Raw genomic sequence first — 8,154 nt, forward strand, 5'->3', positions numbered from 1 at the left:
TTTTTATTTTTATTTTCTGGGTCCATTTTTTTCTTTTTTCCTCCATTTTTCTTTTTTTTATTTTCTCCTTTCTTTTTTGGTAGTTGTCACCATTTTCCCCCTTTTTCTTATCCATTTTTATCTCCAATGACGGTGAAATGGATGCTCAATCTACAACAAACTGTAAAGTGGAGACCAGTTGCACTGGCATACTGGGGGGTAGAGGAGGGAGATGTGGGATGCATGCTGGGAATAGGGACGGAAGGAGGTCAGCACTGGTGGTGGGAATGCCCCTCATTCATTGTCACTATGTACCATAAATGATGCAGTGAAAGATTTGTAATGCACATTGGTCACAATAAAAATTAAAAAAAAAAGCACAGAAAGTCTTGTTTGGGGAACTATCACTTATTTGAAGTGTCTAGCAATCTTAATGTTCACTGCATGCTTCAAAGATTTTATAAATTCATGTAAATGTCAATTTATTTTTAAATGAAGCACATGACAAAAACATTTCAAAATTCTATAAATATCCTAGATAACTTGGGGAACAGTAGAAATCAAAAATAAAACACAAAAGCAATGTGGAAATAATGCATGTTTGCAAGGTCAAGTTATTCCTAGCTTCATTACCTTCTCCCAGATATATACTTGTTTATAATTAACTTGACGGTATGTTTTTGAATTCCATGAAGTTTCACAATCATCTTCAGTTCAGTTATCCTAGAAAAAAAAATCTTAAAATATTTACATACACATTCTTTGCAGTCTTATATTTTGCGGAGACTCACCCATTTTAAGAAGCACTTATTAAAGTATATTACATGATATTATATTTAATATTATATAAACAATCCATGTTGTATGGTAATTAGTATTCTAAAGAGCAATTAGAGGTACTTTCTCATTTCCATTTAAATATTTCCAGGGGCCAGGGAAATAATATAGAATTAGTGCATTATCGCTTCTCGGCCTTTTGGCTAAGTGTAGTATCTGTTCTTATCAGTTTAATATCTGATACACCGACGACAATATATTAAATGGATTTTTGGCACTAGGAACTGGAACAGGAGCTTGCTCCGTCCATTCCACGCATCGACCTGGTATTGCAGTACCTCCAGGAACAGTGCACCAGAAAAAAAAGAATTAGTGCATATGTGTGCCCAAATTTTAATCAACAGCGAGCACTATAGTCCCTTAAGAATCACAAGATGGGGGAAGAGATAGGAGGGGCATTGATGGTGGTAATGTTGCACTGGTAAAGAGAGATCTTCTTTTTGTGACTGAAACCCAACTACAAATATGTTTGTAACCATGTTGTGTTGTAATCATGTTGTATCATGTAATCACGTAGATATTTTTTAAAAAGAATCACAAAGTGTATCCTTGAGGACCCATACTATACTAAATTGACCCTCATAATCCCAAACACCACAAGGTTCTTTCATTAAATTTCATTAAATAAACTATCCAGTTAGTTGAGAAGTTAAAGGAGTGGCTCCTAAGTCCTCTGAGTACTGCTTTGGAAATCCAAAGGTGAATTTTTAAAAGTCCGATTTCCAGCTTATTATGTATAATAATATAAACTAAGACTAAAAATTGGGAGGGTTGGGGCATACCCGGTGGCACTCAGGGGTTGCTGTTGGCTCTGTGCACACAAATCGCTCCTGCAGGCTCGGGGAACATATGGGATACCTGGAATGGAACCAGAGTCTGTCCTGGGTTAACTACTTGCAAGGAGTGTGCCCTATCGTTTGCTTCACTCCAGCCCATCCATTTAAAAATTTTATGAAAAAAAGAAAAGGAGGCTCTCAAAACATTATTGGAAGTAAGATCTTGCATAAAGCATATCCTGGTTTGTTACTTGTCATTATATATGGTCAACTAAACAATTACCAGGGGTCATGCCTAAGAACAGAATAAGGTGTATCACCAAAGCACTTCTAAGTGTAGCACTATCCCTCCATACAAATAAGCAAAAACAGTACAAAAATATATTTTAAACATCATCAAAATCAAAAGCTTATGTAATACAGCAAAGGTAATTATCAAGAATGTGAAGAGTAAGAGAAATAATATAAATATTTGTAAATAACATGGCTGATAAGGAATTTTATTCAGAATATATATACAAAATACTGTGAGAGATTAAAAATAAACCATTTTTTAAAATTTCAAACATTGGATAAGCACGAATCTTCAGGTCATTTAAAAGTTTCCCTCTAATCTTTAAATTTCTGTAAATTTCAGTGTGAGGTTTATAGAACGTTTGCTACTTTTCAAATATCTTTAATATATAGCTTTTAATTTATCTTTAAAAACTCAAGTAAAATACCAGAAATAAAACTAATGCCCCTTTCTTGATGGCAGGTTTATTAGAAACCTTTCTGTTGCATATATGTAAATCCATTGATAGAATCCATAAGATAAAAGCTTAATTTACCAGTGTTAAAAAGTGGTTCTTAATGGCAAGTAAGTTACTACACATTTAATTAAAAAAAACTAGGTGGCCATAGAGTTTGATTTGATTACACATTTAAATGTATTTAATTCATGCATTTGTAACCACAATTCATATATTTGTTTGTATTTCAATATATTTAAATGCTTAACAATATAGATACGGAAATTATGTGTTTATTCTGCTCACAGTTTATTATGGTCATGTATGTATTTCTCAATAGTGTCATATTATATTTGTGTGATGCTTTACCTATTACTAGTCCAGAGTAAGTTCTGGGTATTTAAAAGCCTAAAGCTTAGCCTACTAGATGCAACTTAAACTACTTGCAAGTTAATAGATTACTATGCATTGGTTATGCACCAAAAATATAAAGAAAATAAAACTCCACTCACTTTCCCAAAATCATTTAATATGAATGTCCATTGAATTTTACATCATAGAATTATAAATCAAAAGCTGAGGCAAGAGATAGACCTTGAGCAATGTCATCTTAAATCAATGAGAATGGCACATATCAAAAATACTGGGAATGTATATATTGGAGGGGATATGGTAAAATGGAACTGTCTTCTACTGCTGGTGTGAATGCTGTCTTGTTCTACCTCTATGATAAACAGAATACTCAGAATTGAGGTGTCATGTGATCCAACAATTCCACTTTTCAGTATTTATCACAGTACAGAAAAACATTAATTCAAAACAATATATATGCACCACTCTTCATTGCTGCACTTGTACAATATCTATAACTTGGAATCAACCTGGATGTCCAACAACAGATGAATGGATCATTAAGATGTTGTACATATATACAATGGAATACTACATATCTTTAAGGAATGATTCAATCATGCAATTTGTTGCAACATGGATAAAACTGGCAAATATTATGTTAATTGGATACAATGGAATACTACATATCTTTTTTTTTGGCCACACCTGTTTGATGCTCAGGGGTTACTCCTGGCTAAGTGCTCAGAAATTGTCCCTGGCTTAGGAGGACCATATGGGACAACGGGGGATCGAACCGTGGTCCTTCCTTGGCTAGCGCTTGCAAGGCAGACACCTTACCTCTTGCGCCATCTCACTTGCTCCATACTACATATCTTTAAGGAATGATTCAGTCATGCAATTTATTGCAACATGGATAAAACTGGCAGATACTATGTTAACTGAAGTAAATCAGAAAAAGTTCAGATTACATCACTTATATGTGATAGAATAATTGTATGTGGAAGTACAATGGTTTAAATGTCCCCAGAATTCTCCTGGCCCCAGAATACAGTCAGGAGAAAGAGAATAGAGGAGTAGAAAGACAGATGTGAAGTAATGGGTGATATGGGTTAAGAGATTCAAGTACATTAAGGGTGTAAAAGAAAATAAAACTAAATATCCCAATCACAGAGTTAGCATTACTGAACTAATGAGATCCAATATTTAACAACCAAATTAAAATGATAAAATCTGGGAACATTGGTGGAGGGATGTTTACACTGGTAGTAGGATTAGTGCTGAAACATTTTATGTCTAAAACTGAATGATGAATAAGTTTGTATCTTACAATGCTTTAGATTGAAAAAATAAAATATGGCATATGAAATAAAATGGAAGATTCATTAATTATAATAAAAATTACATTTGGTGGATTTTGAGATCACTCATAAGGATATTGTACATATTGCACAGATCACAAATTTGATTCCTAGCACGGCATAGTTCTCCATGCTTTTTTCTGAACCTCAGTAGAAGAGCAGTAGTGAGTTTGGCTCTAAAATAAATAACCAAGTAAATAATATAACATTTAAGAAGAAAACTCTAAACTATCATTGAAAATGAAATAACACACTCAATATAGAATATAATATATATATAAACCAAACCAAAATCATTTTGAAAAAGATGATTTAGGTCAATATAATCAAAATAGCATCAGTGTATCTAAACTTAAACAAAATGTTGAATTGAGTAAAATAATATAAAAAAAATCAACCATAGTTACATTAATCATGGAATAAAATATGCTAATAATAGGAAAAAGAGAGATAGTATTGTGGGCATGGTGCTTACCTTGCACGTGAAGGATTCGTTTTCAATTCAGTTTCAGTTTCCTATGGTCTCCTGATCTTCACCAGGAGTGATGTTTGAATTCAGAAGTCAATAGTAAACCCTAAACACTGCTGGTATGGCCCAAAAATAAATATGCTAATAACAATGAATATATGAAATATAAAGAAAAATAAATCTATTTGAAAAGAATAAAATATAAATCTTAGAACTTAAAATAATGTATCTGAAATTTGAAATTTTCTAAATGTAATAGAATAAAAATAACAATTAGTAAACTGAAAAACAGTTCTTTTATTATTGTCCTCAATGACAGTTATGATGTGTTTTGTTTTAGCTATATTACTACTTGAAGTGGAGTTTCTTTTCATTTTATAAAATTTTCTTCAGTATTTCTTGGAGGACCAATTTATTGGCAATGAATTCCTTTAGCTATTTTCTTGAAAAGCACTTAAGCTCTTTCAGATCTGTTATGTTATACCTCTTAGGGAATAGGTGTTGGTTTACAATTTAGAACTTGATTCCACCCAAAACAAAGATCATCCCTGGTTTCTTTTTAGCTGTTTGTTTACTTCCTGGAGCGAGATACAGCCCTCAGTCCACCCCAGCTTCCATAATCGTGAGGTCCATTGGACTATTGCTGGCAACAGCCAATTGCACTTCAGAATAGAACCTAGTTCGTTTTCTTCTTACAAATGAAACTAGGGGCTCAGTTTCTATTCCCACCACTTTCTGTCCATCCTTGGAGGTAGATCTGGCTTGAGTTCCAGTTAACCTATCAGAGCCAGTCATTTCCAAATCTCACCAATCAAAAGCTATAATTCTCTTTGGAACTTGGAAATTAGTGGACACGTTTCACTTCGACAGGGGCTTTTGCTGAGATCCTACAGAGAGCTGTTTTATTTGTTAACTCCTAGAGTTTTCTGGATCTGGATATCTAACTCTTCACTCAGCTTTGGGAAACTTTCACTATTAGTTTTCAAATAAAATTTCTGCCTTACATGGACATGGTGTATGGCCTTCTTGATCAATTGTTGGATTCTAATTGATAGTATTTTCTTAAGAAACTTTGCATCCAACCACAAACATGTTTTAATAAAATATTTTAAAAAAAGAAAAAAGGTGAAGCTGTAATTCTCTCTTTTTGTGATATTTAAAAACTGTTATTTAAAAACTGTTATTATTTCCTTTTACTTTAGATAAACAATGAGAAATATAAAATTGACTGTAGAGGTTGAAGCAATAGTAGAACAGGTGCCATGCTGCCTTGCAAACAGTGGAACCCGATTTGAAACCTGGCATCTCATATGACCCACTGAACCCACCAGAATGAATTGCTGAATACAGAGCCCATGAGCAAGATATGAGCATCATTGGTGTGTCCCCCAAACAAAAAAAAACAAACAACCAAATCATTTCATTGTAAGTAAATACATTGTGATTCACTCTTTTGCTTTTTAATAAAACTTCAACAGATATGCTGCCTTAAAGAATCTATTTTCTTGTATAACCAAAATCTTAAGTTTACAATTTTCAGTTTATTTTGAACAGATAAATATTTGAGGAAGGAAGAAATGGATAGTAAATTTAGTAAGTGATACACTTCTACAAGTCAGCTCTAATTCTCTATTTTTTTGTTTGGGTGTTTTCAGGGCTTATTTGTAGCACTGTGCTCAAGGATATTTCTTGGCTGTGCTCAGGAGAACATATGCAGTGTTAGAAACCAAACTGGAATTGGCTTGTGTGCAAGAAAAGTGCCCTAAACCTTGTGCAGTATCTTCAGTTCTAATGATCTAATTTTTACCTGCACAATTTTCAGTCCTTTTACATGGTAGAGACAGTTTTAAAATGTCAGAATATATATTTTTTGTTTCAGGGACATATCTATGTGTTCTAAGATGTGGTTTATTTCTTGTGATTTAACTCCAGGGCCCATGTGGTACTGGGAGTGGAACCCATGCCTCCTGCATGTAAGCATGTATGCTAGCACTTTGAACTATGATGGCAATCACAAAAACAATCATCTTAAATAGATATTTCTACTGAAAATTATTATTGATATTTAGCAATCTATCACTATGTTGTACTGCTCAATTCAGTAGTGTAATTGATTATAAATATTTAATTTCATCATTTTAATGTTCTGTTGGCATATGAAAGGACATCTGGATAAATTGCTATGCTAACTATATGTACTGCTGGGAGTACTGTCAACAGGAGTAAATATTTAATATATATTCTTTTTATGGCAATTTTTTCTTTGGGACTGGAGATACAGTACAGCCGATAATTTATTGTTTGTTATTGGCTCTAGTTTGTTTCCTACTACCACATATGGCTTCTCAAGCCTGACCAGGAGAGATTCTGCACACAAACTCAGAAGGAATCCCAAAACACAGCTGAATATTGTCCTCAAATTAGAAACAAACATGCAATAAATTCTCCTTTATTAATTATAGCAGTTCTAGATTAACAGCAAAACTGAGCAGAAAGTAAAGTTTCTGATTACTCCTTTCCAATATGTGCAAATAAATATGTAGATAGAATGTATATTACTCTCATTCACTATCTGTACTCCATACCTCACTGGTATATTTATTAAACTTAATGAACCTACTTTACTACATAATCACCACACTCCATAGCTTACATTAGATTTCATTCTTACAGTTTTACATCTATGAATTTAGACAAGGACAAAGTTTAGACAAAACACAATGACATGCATTCACCATTATATATAGACTATAGAATGTAGCATATAAAATAGTTCCATTACACTAAAGTTATTTGTTCCTCATCTATTCTTTTTTCCTAAAACAACTCAAAGCCTTTCTCTTTTTCCTGTCTGCATAGTTTTATCTTTTGCAAGGTATTTTACAGTTGACATTTTAGAGTATGTTGTTTTGGTTAGATTGAATTTTTTATAATGTGCATACTACCATCTTAAATTCATTTAGGATTGACATAAAAATCCTTTATTTTTTGCAGATAGTTTCTCTACATTTGTGATCTTTTTTGTATCATGCAAAGAGGTTGGTCTATCGCATTAACCAAGCAACGGTATTCTTTTCTTTTTCAAATTTTCCTTCTTAGATTATAAATATAAATCAAAGAATCAAATTATTTAACTTTGCTTTTTATTTTGTTTCAGTCTGAAATTATTTACCTAGCTAGTTGAAGAAATGTAAGATCACAAAATATGGAAAAGAACAGATAAATCCCAGCATATCCCTAATTTTCTTCTAATTTTAACCAAAAGCAGCTTTCTACTCAACTGAGATAATTCAGTGACCTTATATTTTACTAATAATCTTATCCCAAATCACTTTTATTGGCAAACTTGGAAGGAAGGAATAAGGAAGTAAAATAAAATATCAAGTTTCTCTTTCTGAAAGATGTAGTTGATGGAAAGTGTGAACTAGTAAATTATCAAGGAGCATTGTGATGTTCTTCAACAATTGTTATCAAATATTATCGAGCAGTACTCAGGAAGCTGGGGGTGGTAGGAGAGCACTCCCAACTATACTGAGTCTGATTGTGCTGGTCTGAGAGCAAGTATCTGATCAAAGTCACATAATTCCCATTGGAACTGTCAAATATGTAATTGGGGGCCAGGGAAATAGGTCAAGTTCCTGGCAAGTGCT

The 8,154-nt window shown here is 33.0% G+C and overlaps 1 pseudogene; it reads left to right on the forward strand.

Moving 5' to 3' along the window:
* Window positions 1-939: 939 nt before the first annotated feature.
* On the forward strand, window positions 940-1,116 carry LOC126000022 (uncharacterized; annotated as a pseudogene).
* The last annotated feature ends 7,038 nt before the right edge of the window (window positions 1,117-8,154 follow it).

The sequence above is a fragment of the Suncus etruscus genome, chromosome X (genome assembly GCF_024139225.1).
Source record: "Suncus etruscus isolate mSunEtr1 chromosome X, mSunEtr1.pri.cur, whole genome shotgun sequence".
In the NCBI taxonomy this organism is placed as follows: domain Eukaryota; kingdom Metazoa; phylum Chordata; class Mammalia; order Eulipotyphla; family Soricidae; genus Suncus; species Suncus etruscus.